Source organism: Aedes albopictus, chromosome 2 (genome assembly GCF_035046485.1).
Source record: "Aedes albopictus strain Foshan chromosome 2, AalbF5, whole genome shotgun sequence".
In the NCBI taxonomy this organism is placed as follows: Eukaryota; Metazoa; Arthropoda; class Insecta; order Diptera; family Culicidae; genus Aedes; species Aedes albopictus.
This window is the reverse complement of record NC_085137.1, coordinates 75,618,380-75,639,376: the sequence shown is the minus strand read 5'-3', so window position 1 is coordinate 75,639,376 and position 20,997 is coordinate 75,618,380. Positions and strand designations below refer to the sequence as shown.

The following is a 20,997-nucleotide window of genomic DNA, read 5'->3' as shown; positions in this document are numbered from 1 at the left end:
GATGCACCTTCGTATTTCACGGCTCATGCCATTGTCAGCCATTACCATCATCTCGAAAGTATTCCTGGCTATCGTAACATTGCTACCAAGGCTTGTTCTGTCTCGCTAAGTCACACTTACAAGCATGTACTTTGTTTTAGTCGCATTCACCACCAGTCTGACCTTTGCTGCTCACAGTTGTGCCACCGTTCCAAATGATCTAGAAATAATATTCAAGTCATTCGCAAAACAGACAAATTGGCAGGATTTCGTGAGGATGGTACCCCGGCTGTTGAGCCTGGCTCGTCGTATAACACCTTCCAGGGCGATGTTGACGAGTAGGCAAGAAAGTCCATCACCTTGTCCCAGTCCCGTCGAGTTTCGAATGAACTGCATAGTTCACCCGAAATCCTTACGCTATTCTGCACATCGTCTATCGTTGCTCTTATCAGTCTAGTCAGCTTCCCGGGAAAGCTGTTCTCGTCCATAATTTTCCATAGCTCTGTGCGGTCGATACTGTCGTATGCCACCTTGAAGTCGATGAACATGCGGTGCGTTGGGACCTGGTATTCACGATATATCTGGAGGATTTGCCGTACGGTTAAAATGTGGTTCGTTGTCGACCGGCCGTCGATGAAACCGGCTTGGTAACATCTCCTGAACTCATTAACTTTAGGTGAAAGATGACGGAAGATGATCTGTGATAGCACTTTGTATGCGGCATTCAAAACGGTGATCGCTCAACAGTTCTCACACATTAATTTGTCGCCTTCCTTGTGGATGAGACAGATTATAAATCCATCGGAAATGGGACAAGTACCACGTAGTCAAAGTGCGGGATCCACCGTCGACCAGTGTTATCCCTTCCTTTCATTCCTCCGGTAGCTATTCGGTTTGCAAGATCTTGATTTTTACAGACAGGTGACCAACTTTTCCGAGCTCATCTTGATAAGTTCTGCTGAGATACCATCCTTACCAGCCGCTTTGTTTTTTGAACTGGTGAATGGCATCCCTCAGCGTGGGAGTTGGTTCGTTCCCGTCCTCTGCTGTACCAACATAGTCATCTCCTCTGCTGCCTTGAACACCCTTTTCTTACATTTTCATCGCCAAAAATTTTTGGGATAGGCAACTTTTTTTTCACACAAAAAAGTTCAAAACGCTGTAACTTTTCATAGAGTGCATCAAAAATGTTGACTGTTTGTTCCCCTATTATATGTGCATGATTGGTACAAATTTGAGCTCGATTGGTTAATCTTTCGTAAAGGTAGAACCGTTCTGATAAAACACTATTTTTTAAACAACTTATTTTTGAACTGTCATATTTCGGAAACCAGTGAACCGAATTGAATGAAATTTTTAACGTTTATCAACAATATATTGTTACTTGATACGACGCTATAAAACGTAACATTTTCTCACGATGAATAAGGTTATAGTACCTAGGTTTTAATTACATAAGAAGTATCAATGTATTGTTGATAAACGTTCAAAAGTTCATTCAATTCGGTTCACTGGTTTCCGAGATATGACAGTTCAAAAATAAGTTGTCAAAAAATAGTGTTTTACGAGAACGATTCTAGCTTCGCGAAAGATTAACCAATCGAGCTTAAAATTGTACCAATGATGCACATAAAGGCAGTAAACAAACAGTCAAAACTTCAGAATTCTTGATACACCCTATGAAAAGTTACAGCGTTTTGAACTTTTTTTGTGAGAGAAAACAAAAAGTCACCTATCCTAAACATTTTGGTCACTCTCTGTACTTCAAATAAAAATACAAACATATTAACATATTTGTTTGTTAGGAAAACCATTACTTTCTGGCTAAGCGTAGGTGTGCTTATAATTTCTGGAACAGTCTGTGAGGTCTCTGCTACGAGATTTCACAAAAGTGTTGACGTTGACAATACTTATTGTTACATGGCGACCGTGACAGGCAGGATCCGAGGTTTCAAATTTCTGAATTTCAAATCATACTCCAGGTGATAAGATCAATTTGCTGCACAATACAAGGAAACGATGGCTTCTACAGATTCTCGATCTATTATCGCCAGAGGGTAAATGAAGTTGTAGAGGTCCAATTTAAAGCATAATGATGTATCATTGTGTATTACATTATCTAAATATCCACCTGAAGATAGATCGAAATCTAAAATGTCATTTTTCTCGATGCCATCCAGTACAGTTCTTTGTTAGCTATTTATGTAACGAGTTGCAAAAATACATGTTTTTCTGAACAAGTCGTACATTTATCCAACGAAGCTTGCCAAGAATTTTCAGCCTTTTAAATCTCAAAAGGATGAAAATCAAAAATGTGTGAACAATGTTGGTATACTCACACTCAAAGCTCAACCGCTTTTGCGTGAGCGCGCGATTCTGAATCATTTTCTCATGGGCTAGATTTTCATGCAAAATCTCACGCTCTCACGAGTCATACGCCGAAAATTCGTTCGCCTATAAAGTGAACCCAAATCAATTTTAACGGCATTAATTGTTGTTTCGCAAAATTTGGTCTTGTTCTATCATAAAATCCTAAAAACTCCTATGTAAATAATAATAAGAACTAAAGCAATGAGTAAAATCACGAATCAACTCATGCATAATATTTTCGCCAGACTGAGTCAAGAATTGCACGTGAAACAACTCGCTCATGTGTTTTTACCAACACTGTGCAAAAAATATGTAATTGGATTAAGTTTAGTCAAGAGAGTAATAATATACAAAAATTAAACAAAATGTTTAGTGGTATTGTCCCAGTCGACCGTAATCGTACTTGTAACAAACGGCTTTAAAGTGAAACTGAATGCATTTCCTCATTTTTTGGTTTTCGATTGTTTATGAAATAATGCAACAATATTTTAAAAATCCATTTTCATAAACATGTACTGTTTTTTTTCCTGGTGGAAAATGCTTTTCAGTTATACAGAAATATTGATAAACATTTTTCACAAGGAGTTTATTTATTAGTCGAAAATCGACAATAACATTTGTTGTGACAAAGATTATTTCTAAAATGCAAAAGCACATAATGAATGCATCCATGAGCATAAGTGGGAACATATGATTTTAAGTCTCCTTCAAAAAATGTATACCTTGTGAACTATACTTATCCCTAAATTGTACATATCTCAACCACCAAACAAGGAAGAGCTTTTTTTCTCGAAAGTTCCTCATATTTAAAAGGAATCACTTTATCTTTTCATGGCGACCGTGACAATGGACGCATTTTCCTCTAGCTGCGCTATCTCTTGTAATTTTTGACCTCCAATATTCTTGCTGAAATTCTGAAGTTCCTAAATAAGTAATAACAAAAAAATACAATAAGGAAGGTGAAGTAATACAATTTCGAACCAGAAGAAAGTATTAAAGACCAATAACTTTGATCAACTAGTGCTGTATCAGTGGTCCAAATTTGGAGAAGATCGGTTTATTCTACGCGAAGTTAGAAAGATTCTAGAGAAAGGTACAATTATTAGAGTGAGTCAACGTTATATGGAGAAAACTCAAATTTGATCGCATCAACCCAGAACAAAGCTTTTTCGACTCTTTTTAGCGTTCAAAACAACTGTGCAAAATTTGGAAGCAATTGGTTGCGTTCAGTGAAGAGAATTGTCAGACAAAAGAGGCACAAAACAAGCAACAAAGAAGGTGCGACGATTACTCTTTATCCCTACTGGTAACAGATAATGACATGATCTCGAATTTTTTTGTTGCAAACAAAACGGAAGCTGAATTTGTTGCGTACTTTTCAACTCGTGAATAATCAATAATTGCTAATCCAATGTCGACACTGTTTGATGATAGAGCTTCACCAGAGTTGCAGTGTTTACCAACTCGAAGTTACCGTTCGAAAATCGCAATGCAAGGCTTAAAAATCTCTAAACTCGTGGTTTACGATGTTAATCCCATTATTTTCAAGTTGGGACAAACTTATGTCGCATGGGTTTGTTTGTCGCAACAAATACAGGTTGCGACATTGTCATTATTGTTGCGCGATGGTTGAATTTTGATTCACTGAACAGAAGTTTACAAAATAAAATGAAAGTCGTGAACTTCTGTTAACGACCAAAATTTTTGAAGCACAATTTAGCGCTGATTTCGAAACCGACATTCAAAAAATTTTAAGTAGAACAGTTTTTGAGTTTTAGTTTAATATCGAGCTTTACAACTTTTAAAAATATGCAATTTACTTAAATTCCAATATACTGCGTTTTGTTCAACCAATTTTAAATCTTTTTCCATGAATTAAAAGCTGAATACAATACTATTCGATCATCTGAATACAGGTTTTGCGTCAGATTGATAAAATTCAATATATTGGCGAGTTTAAGGGACGATCTCCTCAAACTTAGCAAAATTCACAAAAATTCTTGAAGAAATGTATTTTTTTTTTCAATAAGAAAAAAACAATTTAAAAATTCTTTCTCGACGTTTATTTGACATATCATATGTAGGCGAGTTACAGTAAAAATTTCAGCTCAACCGGAGCAATGATTACGGAGAATGAGATGTTTGAAGTGAGCGACTTTGCTTAAAAATAGAACAAAAATCGATTTCAAATCAACAACCTTGTATAGAAAGTCGAAAAAAATTCCGCTCTACTGTAATTTTTTTCTTTCGCGTTTTCGAACTCAGGGCATGATTCTACACCAAAAATGATCATCAGCTTACCGAGTTCAAAAATGCTGTAAACTAGTGTAATTTGTGAAGGATCTGGTACGTTTGACATAAGGCCGTTTGGCATAAGGACATTTGGTATAAATAATGTTCCCTCGGGAGAAAAAAATAAAGAACAGCCTTCAATGGAAAGTAGGCAAAATTGGTAGTGGTGCATTGAATTGGATATCTTATTTTCGAAACAACCTTTTGCTTCCATAAATTTGATCGGAATCATTGGATTTACATGTATAGTCAGCTTTGATCTTTTTTTTAATCAAATGTTCGAAGTTATTTTATATGACAAAATATGTGTTTCTTGAATGTAATCCTTGAATGTAATCAACTAAGTTCAAAATTCTTGAGCGTTTTGGATAACCTAGAGATCTAAATTACAGCTATAAAATGACATAAATCATTTCCACCAAACAGCTACAACCCAAACAAGTAGTTTTGTGTAATTTTCATTGAAATATATAACATTTGCGTAGAAATATTACCATAAATCGATTACAAAACAAAAGTACACTACATTTGCAACTTTATCTCCAAACTGTTTTATCATAACACAACCTCCATATATGCATATGATAGCACAAGTAATCCCCTTGATAAAACCTTTTCGATTTTGAAAATTCTATCACTAGGTCAAAAGGTATGAGTAAAAGTTTGCAAAACAAAAATTGTCCACATCTTTTAAGGGTTAATAAAACACGTATTGTATCACAACTTTGAAGAATGTTTAAAAAATACTATAAATATGAACTTGAGCATGAGCATAGATGACCGTACAGTTTGTAGTTGCTACTCCGTAATTTACCAGAACAATCGAAATTGTACAAGTAATAAACAAACGGAGCTCAGGAGTAGCTTACCGTTCTCAATGTGCACCTTTGAGAATTCCTAGTTTTATTAAACCAATAACGGCGCCAGCCACGTCCTTACGGTCATCGAGGGTGGAAAGGAATGTTAGTGTGACTTACGTTTCTCCTAGAGACCGAGACCAGCTCATCCTCACCACGACTGGCATGGGAAGAAATTTTTGTTAGTAGGTAGGGGGAAAAGTCACATGTTCTAAATTTCCGGTCGGGTAGTCTATGATACGCTACATGGTGACCGTGACCCGAAGTTTAAAATTTTCATATTTGAAATCATGCTTCTGATGAAAAACAAGAACAAAACAATTTGTCACATAACATACAAAAAAAATAACGACTTAACCTGTTATCACAAGGGGATAAATGAAGTCGTAGCAGACCATTTTTAAGGGATTCCATACCTTGAGAACTCGAAAATGTGTACTGTTTTCATTATTTTTTAACCAGGTTTCACTCAATGAGTGTAATCAGTTTTGAATCTTTCAATTATGCCCTCTAATAATCCTTTGACAGATACGCGTATTTCCACTTCTACCGCCTGTAATGTATCTCTGTGGGATGGATAACTGACTTGAGCATTACTGGATTACAATCCTACAAGCATTGAGTAAATTTACTCGCGAAAAGCGTAAATTTATTTTATATTTCTCTTATAATACATACCAGAGTTTCAAATCTGAATCGTTATTATGAATGAGTTTTAGTGGGTACATTTTTTTGCAAGCTACGCTAATTATTCCAGATTCAAATTCTTCCACAATGACATCGCGATATTTTTTCGTTATTAGCAAAACTATATCGTCCACAAAAAGGGCCTCTGCATCGCTTGATGAAATTCATAGAGGGGGCTCATGTGTCAATTTCAATACCCAATGCGGCTCCACAGTTTAGTTTGAAGAGAAGTATGATTTTGTTTCATGGTGGCCTAAGAACTAATTACTCTTCTTTGATTAAAGATCTCTCAGTAATCGTAATAAAAGCATTCATATATCAAATCAGTTATCGCGTTATTCAGCTGTATAACAGTTTTCTTAGAGTTTTGTATAGATGTATCCAATAGAACATCCACCGATTACATTGATGATGGCCGTTATGAAACTATCATAAATTGTAAATACCTATATCCAGCTTTGAAAATATAACAGAGCAATATCCAATCTCATCTTAAAACAGTGGGAATAACCAATTTTAGATTAGATGACGCATCAGATGGGATGGCTTGACTTAGCTCTGAAAATGCGAACATTTGAACACGAAATAAAAACGCTCATTTCTCATTAGCAAAAGAGATTGTCAAATACTACCCGAACACGCAAAACAATTCGAGAAAACACCCTACGGTAACATAAAGAAAGTGGAAATAGATTTAATGTTTTACCAAGCTTGGCGGCAAGTGCCTTTGGTTCATCGTTCTTTTTTGCCGGTACATAATAAGTTGGGCAATAACAATACTAAACAGACAGCTCGAGATAGGCATGATGATGAATCATTCTGTTCTGGGTTCGATACACAAACTGCTAGGATCGTGTCGTGTGGTCACAAATTGTACGCATTGTACATTGCTGCCAAAAAAGTAAACCAATTGATGAGAGAATCAGTCACGCTCGATCACCATAGGTTAGGTTAGGGCTCGATGCAGAGAGGTTCCGACGATCGCTTTATTTGCTCTAATGGATCACGCATTTGATCACACTCTAATGGAATTCAAGGGAGCCAAGCTCAGCCAGTACCTATATTGAAACGTTATTGTCTCAAGTACCGAGACCGTATTCCAAATGGTGTGCGGTGGTGCACTTGTCGAGAAGTTAGCTATTTAGTGAAATGTGAAGGTTTTCAAGTTGGAGCCGGTACGAATTATAATGGATGATTTGAATTTTGCATCTTTGTTAAGCTGTCAGTGGTGGCAAAATGTGCGGATGTAGGGCTGTCCGGAGCAAAAGTTTATTTAACCTCATTCGAGTGTAATTCGGTCCGTTTATTGGTGAGCGAGTGAATAGGTTGACGTTACACACCAAGTGGAACAGTGTCCCTGAGTACTTGCACACATTTTTGCTCTAGTTGAAATGCCATTTTATATCACAAAAACCGATATTCAAATTTTAGGACTCAAGAATTTCTGCGGCAGTTACACTTTCTACCAAACTATGAAAGATTCTTACCGGTATATGCAGTATTAAAGACCATTAATATCCATTTCGCTCTGATGCGTTCAGTGTTGTGTGTAGGTGTCAATTTGATTAGCAGTTTTATGGCTGAATCTAAATGAAATTATGGCGAACCAAATGCAAAAGGCTTGAATTATTTCACTTGTGCAACTTCAATGTATCACAAGTTAACACCGTCATATTTGACCCACTGCACTGCTATTATTCTTCGTTCAAAGTCTAACAAGCAAGCAAATTTGGACAACTCAGGCTAAAATTTTACTCTTCCGAAAAATTCCTCGTTAGACACATCGACTAACCACACACACGGTCTTCATACCGCCAAGGTCGGAGGCCACTCGAGATCAACAACCCATATGGCAATCATTGATTAATTCGCCACAATTAATCATCGTCCGGATCTGGCCGGATTCTGCGTGTGGAAACATAAAGAAAATTTGTGCAAACAGGAAAAAATATCTCCACGATCTCTCTTGTTGTGTTGGTCGGACAAAATATTTGCATTCGACCTCTGCGCTACTCGCGCTTCGCGACGTATACAGTCGACCCGCATATTTGAAACAGTAACGTACCATTGCTGTGTTAATCAGTTTGTGCAGAGATGAACAGAAAAAATAAAACTCAATACATTCAATGCTACCACTCTTTATTTACTCAAGCACTCATCCTGCCACATGGTGAGCAAATGTTAAGCAGGAATGAATACGTACGATCGCCGAGAGTGAGCGATTGATGAACTAGGTACATACGCTTATGTTAGAGTTCATTATTCAGCTGTCCCAAATTTGGCAAAAGTTCGGATTACTGAGGCTCAGAACAGTTTCATCGAGGTTCTGTAGAATTGTAGGTACTGTACGTTTGGTATGAACTCGTTTTGGTGTTTCAATTTAAAACACACACTTTTTACTGCGTGTAGTTGTCTCTTCCACTGTCACAAGGTGTCCACTATAGTATACCGGTAACAGTAAGTATAGCAATATTGCAATGACTTGAACGTTCTAAAGAAAGCCACTTGTAGGTCAACAATACAGTGTATCAAACAATTGTCCGTACAGCAATTTTTTGGTCAAAATAATTTTTCTTCCATATGATCATAACTTTTTTATACATCAATCAAATATACTGAAATTTTTATCAACCATGAACCATATATCAAAGCTCCATTGGTAAAATTTTGAGTGAGATCGAATAAGTTTTCTGAAAGCTATAGAACTTTTAGTAAAACTTATAAGATTTTTGAACACATTTTTAAAACATTATATCTCAATATGTACTCGATGAAACTTTTTCAATTTTTTTTGTGATACAGCTCATACCTAAGGCTTTCATATGCAGCTTCATTTGAGGTTTCATATTCACTACAAAAAATATGAAAAATCTGTATATGTTCAGAGTGTCATTTGGAAATTTACCATATTTTGATCAATAAAAGTGCCAAGTGTTTTCAGCGTTTTTAAACTCTCTTAATGTAATATTTGTATACAGGACCTACTAAACTACATATGAATAGTAGGTCCTATGAATTTTTCATTCAGTTAATGCACTTTTATTGGTGGAAAACGTTTAGCAGATTATATGTGCAAAATATGGTAAATTTTTAAATATTGTCAACTGCATAAGCACATTTTTCATATTTTTTGAAGTGAATATAAAACCTCTAAAGTACCTGCATAAGAAGATTGTATAACATTTCGCCGAAAGTTATTTCGCGGAATTCCTTTTCGCGGTGTAACATTTCGCGGAATGACATTTGGCGGAATGAACCATTTCGCGGAATGCACCGTTTCGCCGAAAACCATTTGGTGGAATGTACCGTTTCGCGGAAAATCGTTAATAAGAGCAAACAATTTAACTTATCGAGAGACAACATCAAGATGAGATTCAAAATTCAAATCAGCACATGAAAAATGGAATACTTCAAATCAAAAATTCATTTTTGTTTCAGTATACTTTGAAAGAAAAACCTATGTATGAAAGAAGGGAAATTCTCTGATTATATTAATTGCCAAAATAAGTATAATGCATACAATTTATGAAAGAACAGTTTTGACCAGAAGAAGGAAAAGTTTTGTATTGAACATAACAGCATATCTGTTAAGAACAGTGTTTGTTTGAAAGATGGAAATACCTGTGATACAAAAATTAGACTTTTTTTAATATCTATTATTAGTTAGTTTGAACATACAAACAATGAAAAAAAAGAGAAATCTGGTAAAGTTATCACTAAGGAGTGTTACTTGGCTTAAGGGTTACGCGGTAACACTGTTTACAAATAGCATCATTTTGGCATAATTACAAAGCTTTCAATCGATAAAGGTGAAAGTGTGGAAGCTGATAAGCAGATTCAGTTCCTGAATTATGATTCATCAGGCCGAAGGAGATTACACTGAATGAACGTTGGGCTGAACAATAATTAGACTGAATAGATGTTAGATCAATACAATAATAGACCTCGAAAGATCTAAAGAACATATCTCCCACAGAGTTAGCAATAAGACCGCCAATAGATAATTCCAGTGCAACTTGAATGAACAGCCCTTGTTTTAAGGTGGAAGGATTCGTCATTTACACAATCGTCATCATTGAAAATACGTTTTCTCGCTCAAAACTTAAATTTCCGCAGTGAAAATGTGTTCAATGTACTTCATTCGCCACCCGCAATGCAGTGAATACCTTTTTATTGCTGTAATTTCAGTTTTGATTGTTAACACTGCTTTCGAATTTTCAATGATGACGACTATGTCAATTACGAATCCATCAACCTTAAAGAAGGATAAATCTCTAACGTCAGCAGCCTGGCCACCAAAAAAACTCACCAGCAGTGTTACCACAGACAAACAGGCGTCTCACTCTACTCACTTCCCATCGTTTCCCTTTTTAACGGATTATTCAAATATTCTGTAGTTCGCAAAACGCTTGCTCATGGCGCTTGCATCGTTTTTCCTCCTGTTTGACGTTTGCTAACTACCGCCATCAACTCAGTGGGTTTGCGAACCACAGCGTAATTAGCATTGGGCGATTATGTTTTCGTGAGACTGATTTTTATCGCATTTTGTTCCAAGTGAAACGTATGTTTGTCTGTGGTGTTACTCTAAAGATCAGCCCGTTTTTGACAGAATGAAAAATCTCAGAAAAGTTAGCAGTTTGGTCACTAGCCAACATTTTTAACAGTAAACTTGAAAGAACAGCCAATTATCAAAAGAAGGCCAAATCTCCTATAGAGATATCAATTCGATCATTAAAAACTACACATCACATGAACAGCCTTTAAAGAGAAGAAGGTAAATGATGAAAAATTTAACAATTCAGTCGCCAAACAACAACGTTACTGGAAAGAACAGACTTATTTTAAGGAAATCAAAAACTCAGAAAGAGTTAGCAATATAAGCGCTTGAAAGTACAACTTATGTGACAACGATGGCTTGTTGGTCATTGCGCCTAATGTCTATTTGGCCTCATTACCATTCGACCTAAAGACATTCGGCCGAATGGCTTTTGGCCTGACGTTTAGAACTCTCAAGAACAGCCTACGAATCAAAGAAGGTAAATTTTTGTTCACAAAAGTAACAGATTTAACATCAATTAGTACAATCGTAGAGCTGAGGTGATTATGATTGTGCATGAATCGGTGATGGAGCTAGTAAAGTTTAGCAGAGAAAATCATGTGTTATCCCATTATTATTTGCAAAGTATTAAATTCCGCGAAATGGTATTCCGCGAAACAGTGCATTCCGCGAAAAGTCGTTCCGCGAAATGGTATTCGGCGAAATGGTGCATACCGCGAAATGTTACACCGCGAAAAAAAATTCCGCGAAATGGTTTTCGGTGAAATGGTATACAACCGCATAAGAAAGCCTTAGGCATCAGCTGTAACACCAAAAAAATTGGAAAAGTTTCATCGAGTACATACTGAGATATAATGTTATAAATATGTTTTCAAAAATCCTATAAGTTTTTCAAAAAGTTCTATAACTTTCAGAAAACTTATCCGATCTCGCTCAAAATTTTACCAATGGAGCTTTAATATAAGATTCATGATTGGTCAAAATTTCAGCGTTTTTGATTGACGTATAAAAAAGTGATGAATATTTGAATGAAAAATTATGTTGACCAAAAAATTGCTGTACGGACAATTGCTTGATACACTGTACATGTCTTCCAGTTTTAGGAGAAATTAAAAAAATCCTGGTTTCGTTTACGAGTCATCCACGAGAGAAATGCTCGCGGACAAACTGCTCTGGACATATTGACCTGGACAAACTGCTTGAAGATTTATTGACAAAACTAGTTTTCAGTGGATTGTTAAAAGCAGTGTTTCGAGAACTTTTTTTATTAACAGGAATATTTGAATGAACATTTAGTAAATCAGAATTCAGTCATTTCCAAAAGGTTTGTGGTGTAAAATTTGAAGTTTAGTTACGGAGTTTTTTGAATATTTTCTGGTGAAACTCAGGGGAGCATTTCAAGCAACAACATGAAGTCCAATTGGTTTTCGGAAGGTTCTGCAAATTGTCACAGACCATAAACAAGTTTAACTTGTTTTTGTAATAGTTTTGAAGATTTTCTCAAATCTTTAAAAAAAAATCTTTATGCATTCTGGATAATCTTCAGTAGAAATTCTAGAACAATTTTATGCGTTTATTTGGGGTTTTCAAAAGAATTTCTGACGGAAATTCCTGTGAAAAAATCTAGTAAATTTTCTCGGATGCAAAAGAATTTATGGAATAATTCAAGGACAATGTATTTTTCCTATCATGCTGTTTGACGAATTATAAGCCAATTAGAATTTAGCTGAACTTTTGTGGCATATTGTATAGTATAGTTTCGCAAACTTATCATCATTTATCAAGTATTCAGTAAATGCAAGTCGTAATGCAATCTCTAAATCAAAACCTTTTCTGGATTTGCTGCCCAGACTTGACTGCAAGCAGTTGTATAAAGCATCAAAACTGCATAACAGTTGCCGAAATAGTCACCATTTTACTCCAATGTAATTCTCCAGGAATTCCATGTGTAGATTACTACTCCAGAAATGCCACCAGGGGCGAAATTCCTCCATGGACGTAGTCAGTTTTTCCTTATTTTCTTGCTCACTCTCCTGGAATGGAGCGAATGGTCTCTTTCTTCATCCTATTCTTACTAATGTTTGTTTAGTAGAGTTAACAAGAAAAGAGTAGAAGCTGGATTCCTCCGGGAATTCCAATTAGGAATTCTTCCGGGAAGTCTATCCAGGCATCTCCCGAGGAATTTATTGTGCCCGAAGAGTTTTATCTAGAGATTATTCCAAAAAATCCATCTGAAACTCCTTCTCGAGACTTCTCCAGAAACTCCATCTGGGGATTCCTTCAGGAATACGTTCTCGGGTTTCCTCCAGGAAACACTAGTTTACACAATTAAACGAAAGTCATGAGCTTCTGTCAACGACCAAAGTTTTTGAAGCACAATTTAGTGCTGATTTCGAAACAGTGCTTCAAAAAAATTTAAGTAGAACAGCTCTTGGGTTTTAGTTCAATATCAAGTTTTACAATTTTTAAAACATGGAATTTACTAAAATTCAAATATTTTGAGTTTCGTTCAACTAATTTCAAATCTTTTTCCATAAATTAAAAGCTGAATATAATACCTTTCGATCTTCTGAATGCAGGTTTGGCGTCAGATTGATGAAAATCAAGATATTGGCTAGTTTAACCCTTCAGGACGCGCGCCGTTGTAAAACAACACTACCTATAAACCTCGGTCGACGTATACAGTGCGAACGCAGTTTCAGCAGTGCAGTTTCAGCTGCTTGATGGCGCGCGTCTTGAACGGTTAAGGGACGATCTCCTTAAATTTTAGGAAAAATTCCAAAAAAAATATGATGAAATGTATTTTTTTTTTTCAATCAGAAAAAAACAATTTAAAAAAAATTTCTCAACGTTTATTTGATATATCATATGTAGCCGAGTTACATTAAATCATTCAGCTCAATCGGAGCATTGATTACGGAGAATGAGATGAATGAAATCAGCGACTATGCTTAAAAATAGAACAAAAATCGATTTCAAACCATTAACTTTGTATGGAAAGTCGAAAAAAATTTCATTCTACTCTTCACGTTTTTGAGCTCAGGACATGATTCTACACCAAAAATAAACATCAGCTTATCGAGTTCAAAAATGCTGTAAACTAGTGAAATCAGTCCAAGAATGTCTTCTGGTGAAAACTTGTGATTAGAAGGCATGAAATGTTGCTAATTGATAAATTGAGAGACGAAATGTGTGAAAAAAAACGCGTTCTGGTGGGATTTGAACCCACCACTCCGTATTCGCTAGACCAGCGCTTTAACCAACTAAGCCACAGAACAAGTAACGATTCTGCGGAACAGAAAACCAATTTAACTCCGAAGCCACACCGTACACACTCCTTTTTCCCATCTCTCTTTCAGCTTAGATGCCAATCCACAACACACTCGCGTTTGTGCCCACCAACTACAAGTGAGAGCGGATTGTTTTTATGAAGTTAAATCAAGAATCAAAATTTTTAGAAAGAGGTCTTGGAATATTCCCAAAAGGAACTCGGATTTTTAAATGGAACATCTGAAGGATTTCCAGAAAGAACTCCTGGACGATTGACAGAATACATTGCAAGAAGATTCTCAAATGGTCCTTCTGAAGAATTTTTTGGTGGAAGATTTCCAGAAGGAACTTCTGGTAAATTCCAGAAGGAATCCTTGAAAGTTTTTCAGAAGAAAGGCATGGAAAGTTTTCAGAAGAAACTACTGGAGGATTTCCAGAAGAAATTTTCAGAGGGTTGCCAGAAGGAACACCTAGAGGATTACCAAATTGAACTCATTGAGAATACCCAGTAGAAAACCTGCAGAATTTCATATTACGATTATGGAGCGAATCCAGCAGTAACTTTTGGAGGCATCCGAGTACGAATTTATGGATGAATTCCAGAAAGAACTCCAGCATAAATCAAAGAAAGCACATTTGCTTAACTCGCAAACTCTTAGTATGATTCCCAGAAGTAACTGGGCTTTTTAACCTTGCAATCTTCCGTGCGCAATTTCTGGAAGTAAGCCAGACGGTATTCTGTGACGAATCTCAGAAGTAACTCTTGATAGAATCCCAGAAAACTTTCGAATGAACCCCAGGAACTTCAGGTGAACACCATAAGAAATTTCTTGAGGAGTTTCAGGAAAAAATACTCACCGTTTTCCGGATTCCCGTAGAAATTTCATAAATTCAGAAGGAACTCCACAATTCCAAGATGATCTCTTGTTTCACCCAAGAATGCATTCTTTAAATCTTTCAATTCCTAGTGGAACTGTTGAAAGAATCGCTGTAGAAACTCGAGGAGAAGGAATTGGTTGATTTTCAGAAGAAACGTCTGAAGTAATCACAAATGGAACTTCTGTAGCAATTTTTGGTGGAATTTCGAATGAAAATCATAAAAGGATTCCTGGTTGATTTTTTTGGAGGAACTCCTGAGGGATTTATAAAGGAACTTCTGCGAAAACCGCAGACATAATAGTCACTTCTACCAATATATAATCATTTTAAACAGACGGTTGTCATTTAGTAGCAGCTTATAAATATTCAACATACCCATCATAAATAAATTATCGAGCTTTTTTCGCCGATCGAATCACGGAAAATCAAGCCCCGGATAATTGAACACCGAGTCAAGTCTAACCTGTAACATCTCAGATCAACCCTTATAAAAATGTATTATACACTGCGGATTAGGTGAATAATTGAATCATTTCGTGTATGTGCTCGGGAGAAAATAGCGTTATAGTGAATACTAATGACTGCATCTTGAATGGGATTGTCAGATGAAACTCGTGAAAGCTTCTTGGCTGATCTCCTGAATAAGTGATAACATTTTGAGAGAGTTTTATAAATAGAACTTTTGGTAAATTAACTTTTGGTGCTGTAGCTTTTTCTAAATGTTGAACAAAATACAACAGCGTGAATACTGGAGGGTTAACAGATAGACACCATGGCAGAATTTCTGTAACTGAAAATTTATGTTTCTTTTTATTTATTTTTTATTTTTTGCTTCGGAATGTTGGCTTTGCAGTCTTTTGTGGAAATCGAAACGATTTATGATTTTTCCTGACGTATCGGTCCATATAGGACCTTTTTCAAGAACCCTTGAGGGAATAGACTGCAAAGCCAACATTCCGAAACAAAATCATCCCAGTCGTATCTCAACCAAGTACCCATTTTATTTTGAATTATCTATAGATGAATTTGGATGACCGTGATTTTTTATAGTTTAAACTTAAATATTGTACATTTCTAGAAAAATTCTATTTTGTTCGAGTTGCATCGAGAAACGAGGATCGCAGCAGGCTGTGCGCGCAAGCGGCTGTGTATACAAAACAGTATGTCATGTTTTCTCCGTTCCGCATTGTTTTGAAAATGACCGGTTGAATTGAATATTGCCGGCCAATAGCCAAGTTAACCTTGAAAAGTACTTGCAAAGTGATCTGACGATTTCAGCGGATCACGTAGTGTTGAATACGGTAATTTGCTTACAATCGCAGTTTGTCTTCATTTTTATGTTTTTTTTGTATAATTTTGGGCGATGAATGTCGGGGATATGCAATTAAAAGTCAACAATTTTGTATCGAGAGTATATACTGATATTTGTTTACAACATTTGGTAGTTTTTTCCTGCATATCGTTTGAAAACGTTGGTGCCTAAACGTTGAGAAAACGTATCCATTGACTTCACCCTTCCACTAACAAAACCCAAATTCCCGTGAAAACTAGGTCGTAGAAGACGTAGAGGTCGCTACACCTTTCTTAAATGTCCAACCTAATGTCCAACTTATTATAAATTATTGTACCGACTTTTCGAACCTTCTCTAAGCAGAATACCCTCTTCGAATGAGTGTAATAAGTTTCGTACCTTTTAATTCCGCCCTATTTTGCTTATCTTTTGACAGATACTCGTATTTCGACTACCCCTTGTAATCTTCCTCAGTGTCAGTTATTCACATTATCATTTTTCATCTCTTAGCTGTCGTAATCAGAGATTTAATACTGGCATGCGACTCGCAAGGATCTGGCTAGAACACCCTTCGATCGATGGAGGATTGCGTCAATTTTGTCTCAGATTCAGTGATTAGTCCCGGACTAGGGCGAAACCACCTACGAATTTGTGCGAGTTGCTAAATGCTAATGCTGTACCCAACTAAGGCCTGCCTATACTGCACTCTATTCCAACTCCGGGAGAGTTCCTGGAAGATGTGACAACTTGAACTGATCGAATAGGAGTCCCCACTAATTCCAAAGAATCTCATGAGAATGTAAATGTTTTGCCAAATACCGTATTACCCCGCTAATACGACACCGACTGTTGTCGAATAACCGGGGTAAACTTTTAATTCGACAAACTGGTCACCCTACACCATCATGCGTATTGAATTTCGGCAACTCTATTTTTGTTTTTGTTTTGATTTCCGGATTTGTTATGAAACATAATTTCATCAAATATTGCTGTGACGCGAATGAAAAGCTGGTTCTTTCTACGATTGTTGACATCCTCAGCTCATTCCTGTTGGTCTCCAGGCGGTTTGGGTGTAGAATAGCACCAACTCAGAACTTCCGGAATTAGCGGCTGCAAGAGGAGCTGCTGCGGGTGGGAGTATAAGCGCAATAACAAACTGTTTTGCATTTACAGTGTACATCGCTGTGACATTCGAACACTTTTCAATTCGACATATCTCGCGTTTAGTATCATACGGGCGTATCTACAATGATCGATTTCTCTTCATCGACTTTCTCTTTGGGTAATATCTTGGCCGCCAAATCATTTCCGGTTATTTTTATTGTTCTAGATGCTAGTCCTAGTTGTCCTGCACCGAAAAACATCAAGAGATCATCCGAACACTGGTCGTATTTCCCGGTATAATCCAAAGAGAAAATCGATGAAGAGAAATCGATCATTGTAGATACGCCTGTATGATACTAAACGCGAGATATCAACACTAATTTTTCATTTGGGCCTAACTGACATTTTCGAGTTCTCTTCATCGATTCTCTCTTTGTGTTATCACAGAATGTGTATTGAGTTTTCCAAAGATTTTTTGGATGAAATGCGAAGAAGACGACTACATGTTGCTATAGAAACAAAAAGAATAATGATTTTGTTTGTTTTGATCAAGTTATTAGCGAAAGAGAGAGTCGATGAAGAGAAATCGATCAAGTCAGTTAGGCCCTTATGAAAAATCATTGTCGATATGTGGAATAAGCGGGGTACGAATTAAAAAGTGTCGTATTAAAACGTGCCGAACCAACGGGGTAAGACGGTACTGATTCTCAGCTATTTTTGAAAGTTATATTTTTTATCTCGTTAAACGACATGGCTTATACGGCCGTATTTTTTCACTTTTCAAAACGCTGAAGCCAGTCCTCTGATATGTGATTTCTAAGTAGAAACAAACCTAATCCTTTTGTATAAACAATTCTCCTTCCGGAGAAAATTATGGAGATGCAGAGATATACTATGCCCCCAGTTAGCTTTTAAAAAAATACTCTGTCTCATTCCTGTTGTCAGGACGTGACCGGTGCCGTTATTCACTTTGGCCAAAGTTTTTCAGATCGTGCACCGCGACACTTTAGAAATTCTGGTTCTACTTTCCAAAGCAAGAGAGTTTTTCTCAAAAATCTACGCAAGCGTGGTTCAAAAAATCGTTTTTGCTTCACACCGCTTATTTGATTTGTAACCAGATTCTATACCTTCTCCCAAAATTTGTACTGATTTGGTTGAAAATTGAGACTGCACAAGCCCTTCAAAGTTTATATGGGAATTACTTTGGGAAAACAAGGTTTTTATTCAATCGACCGTAGCATTTCCTAGGCTATCAGTGACAACTTTGCCGAAGACCGCATTCAAATCGCATGCCTCATTAATTAGCTACCGATTTATATCCACAATCAAAATCTGCCATGATGGTTAAACTATTCGATGGGCATCACTGCATTTAGCAGTGAAACAAAGTAGCCATGTAATATATTTGGCGCCATATGCAGCAATGTTGCCTGATGTGGATCATGGTATCATTGTAACTTTTCTCCAGTTGGTTGAAAATCGATAACTAATTAATGCAGCGTCCGATTTGACTGCAGTCTTCGGTAAAATTGTAGCTGATAAAGTAGCCTAGGAGTACCAAGGGTCAACTAACTTTCTTGGACACTTGAGGAAATGCTACGGTCGATGGAACGAAAAACATTGTTTTCCCATAGTAATTCCCATACAAACATTGGCTTATGCAGTCTCAATTTTCAACCAAATGAGCTCAAATTTTGGGAGAAGGCATAGAATCTGATTACAAATCTAATAATCGGTGTGGAGCAAAAACTATTTTTTGATCCACCCTAAATCCATATCACCAAACTTCGTACAAGGAATCTGTAATGTACCTACAAGTTCATTGCTAAAAAAAAATCAGAAGCAATCTAGCTAGTACTTCTACGTTTTTACATAAGACCACAGAAGGGAACAATCAATGATCTCAAAATCAGTTTACAAGGAACTCTCCTGAAAAGTTTAAAAATCTCCTAATGAAGTGGCTAGAAAATTAGGAAGAAATTTACCAAAAACTTACCAGAAAAATATGCCAAAGGTTTGAAATAATGCTTCGTGGATCTTGCATGGGTTGCCGTTCAGAAATCCAGTAATAGTCTTGGAAAAAACTTCTATCAAAAATCATACTATAAATCATCGAACAAATCAACGCACGACTTAGTCCGGGTTCTCATTAGAAATCCGCCAAAAACTTACCTGGTATTTCACTATGAATTTGCTCAAGATCTTCTTGAACATTCCGAACGGACTTGTCGGAAAATTCCCAGAAATATTCTTAGTAAGCACAGCGCGCCAAAAGCTCTGAAAGCCCCTGACTCAGGCAATAGAAAAACCGTTCCATTTATTCGTCCTACTCAAATCAAACGATTCAAATGCTACTTGTCTTTTCTATAATTTTCTACCGACTCTTACAAATGTCTTCCAAGGAGTTGTTCTGAAACATAACTGTGAGACGACTGTGTTTAGCACACATTCTCTTGCGTTGCGGTATCGCAAGTTTCAGATGAACATTTCTCCCAGCGGGTGGTGCTTGTTGCAAATCCTACTCGCCGCACGATCAGGGTATACCTAGGGGTACAGATTCTAAGTCAAAATCCTCCAATTTCACCAGACATGTTCAATACTGTGCCGCAGACCTAGCTAGAGAGCAAGCAGTTTACCTCGCGCCATGTGCGCACTATAAATCTCCTGGGTACGTGACGCGAGGAGACCTTTGTAACGAACGGCGACGGACGATGATGTACTGGGGGCGCGCACAGTAGTGTGCTCTCGATCTTCACGAGATCAATGGCGCTGCTGATGGAGCTTAGTACGATGAGAATTTGTGCGCGAGGATCTGTTGGTTTGGATGGAATCAATCTGCACTAACAGACGCAATACATCTAGCAATACAATTACTTCACGTCGAAAACTCTGTAAAAGAAAAAAATATTCGGCCAGGAATATCTTTAAGCTTTGTCCAAAATCGATCAAATGCGAAGCTATTTAGCAAAACCATTCAGGTTCGATTCTAACTATGAATGCAAAAATGACACGCTTTCTTCAGATGATAACTATGAAAGTGTTCACAAAAATAGCGGCTCTAGAGGCACGTTCTCTCCTTTTGAGAAGTGTGTGCCTTTTGTGATAAACAATTTCAATCACGGACGTGTCGGCAGCTGGAAACAAACCAATATGCACAAATTTTCCACTGAACAGTTTATTTATAGTTACAGTCGGCAGCCTACATCTCGCGTACATCGTCACTTTCCTCGCACTTTTTGCGGTGACGATCTCCGCATCTTCGTATAAAGTAATTGAAATTGAACAATAAAAGTAAATTATATCACTCAGGGAATCATTAGTTGCTCGGTCAATTGTCACCGGTGGCTGTAGATATGCAGTTAGTAATAACAGACGACGATCGTTCAGCAGCACTTGAACAATAAATGCACAGCTGTTCATCGGATACATACACTTCGATTGGAGCTCGATTGGCTATGCTGATTGATTTGGTGCTCGTATACGTTTTCCCACGCCGCAGAATTAAGCTCCCAACGTAGCGCGCGTGATCGATAACTTGATTTAAAATTCGCGCACGCAAAAAGGTCGGCATGCGCGTCGAAGCGGTACAAGGGTAGGCAGATGATATAGTTCGAGAGTAGCGCGCGCGGGCGAGCGAATCGGTTTGCCTAACTAGCGGATGTGTCGCGATCTTAACGCTGAGAATACCACCGAGAGACTGAAATCCGGGA

The 20,997-nt window shown here is 37.1% G+C and overlaps 1 protein-coding gene across 1 annotated transcript in view; it reads right to left on the bottom strand.

Annotated features, from left to right (window-relative positions):
* LOC109430168 (uncharacterized) overlaps positions 1-20,997 on the bottom strand; it is a 53,066-nt gene extending 32,069 nt beyond the window's left edge. Inside the window, exon 1 of the mRNA XM_029871578.2 lies at positions 20,719-20,997. The gene's annotated coding sequence lies outside the window, so the exon portion shown is untranslated. The remainder of the gene's footprint in view (positions 1-20,718) is intronic.